Raw genomic sequence first — 1,124 nt, 5'->3', positions numbered from 1 at the left:
CCACCGTGGTGTCCATGGGATGTCCCCAAAAGCCACCGTGGTGTCCATGGGATGTCCCCAAAGCCACCGTGGTGTCCGTGGGATGTCCCCAAGGGTTCGCCATGGTGACAACGAGATGTCCCCAAAGCCACCGTGGTGTCCATGGGATGTCCCTGAGGAGCCTCCAGGGTGACAACGAGATGTCCCCAAAGCCACCCTGGTGCCCATGGGATGTCCCCAAAGCCACCATGGTGTCCATGGGATGTCCCTGAGGAGCCACCAAGGTGACAATGAGATGTCCCCAAAAGCCACCGTGGTGCTCATGGGATGTCCCCAAGGGTCCACCAGGGTGACAACGAGATGTCCCCAAAGCCACCCTGGTGCCCATGGGATGTCCCCAAGGGTTCGCCATGGTGACAATGAGATGTCCCCAAAGCCACCCTGGTGTCCGTGGGATGTCCCCAAAAGCTACCGTGGTGTCCGTGGGATGTCCTTGAGGAGCCTCCAGGGTGACAGAGATGTCCCCAAAGCCACCGTGGTGTCCATGGGATGTCCTTGAGGAGCCACCAAGGTGACAGAGAAGTCCCCAAAAGCCACCCTGGTGTCCTTGGGATGTCCCCGAGGGTCCACCAGGGTGACAATGAGATGTCCCCAAAGCCACCCCGGTGCCCATGGGATGTCCCCAAAGCCACCGTGGTGTCCAGGGGATGTCCCCAAAGCCACCGTGGTGTCCATGGGATGTCCCCAAAAGTCACCGTGGTGTCCATGGGATGTCCCCAAAGCCACCATGGTGTCCATGGGATGTCCCCAAAGCCACCCTGGTGTCCGTGGGATGTCCCCAAAGCCACCGTGGTGTCCATGGGATGTCCCCAAAGCCACCGTGGTGTCCATGGGATGTCCCCAAAAGTCACCGTGGTGTCCATGGGATGTCCCTGAGAAGCCACCGTGGTGTCCAGGGGATGTCCCCAAAGCCACCGTGGTGTCCATGGGATGTCCCCAAAGCCACCGTGGTGTCCATGGGATGTCCCCGAGGAGCCTCCAGGGGGTCCCAAAGTTGACCAATTAAAGGATTTCACCCCAAATCTGGAGTGGCCTCCTCAGGGCTGGGGACAACGGAGAGCTCTGGGGACATCAGAGAGCTCTGG

The 1,124-nt window shown here is 60.3% G+C and overlaps 1 long non-coding RNA gene across 1 annotated transcript in view; it reads left to right on the top strand.

Moving 5' to 3' along the window:
* The window catches only part of LOC117243831, a 7,345-nt gene extending 6,284 nt beyond the window's left edge, over positions 1–1,061 (top strand). Inside the window, exon 2 of the long non-coding RNA XR_004495741.1 lies at positions 264–1,061. This is a non-coding gene — a long non-coding RNA (uncharacterized LOC117243831). The remainder of the gene's footprint in view (positions 1–263) is intronic.
* The last annotated feature ends 63 nt before the right edge of the window (positions 1,062–1,124 follow it).

Source organism: Parus major, unplaced genomic scaffold (genome assembly GCF_001522545.3).
Source record: "Parus major isolate Abel unplaced genomic scaffold, Parus_major1.1 Scaffold823, whole genome shotgun sequence".
NCBI lineage: Eukaryota > Metazoa > Chordata > Aves > Passeriformes > Paridae > Parus > Parus major.
The sequence above is the reverse complement of the archived record's forward strand: the minus strand, read 5'-3'. Positions and strand labels throughout refer to the sequence as shown.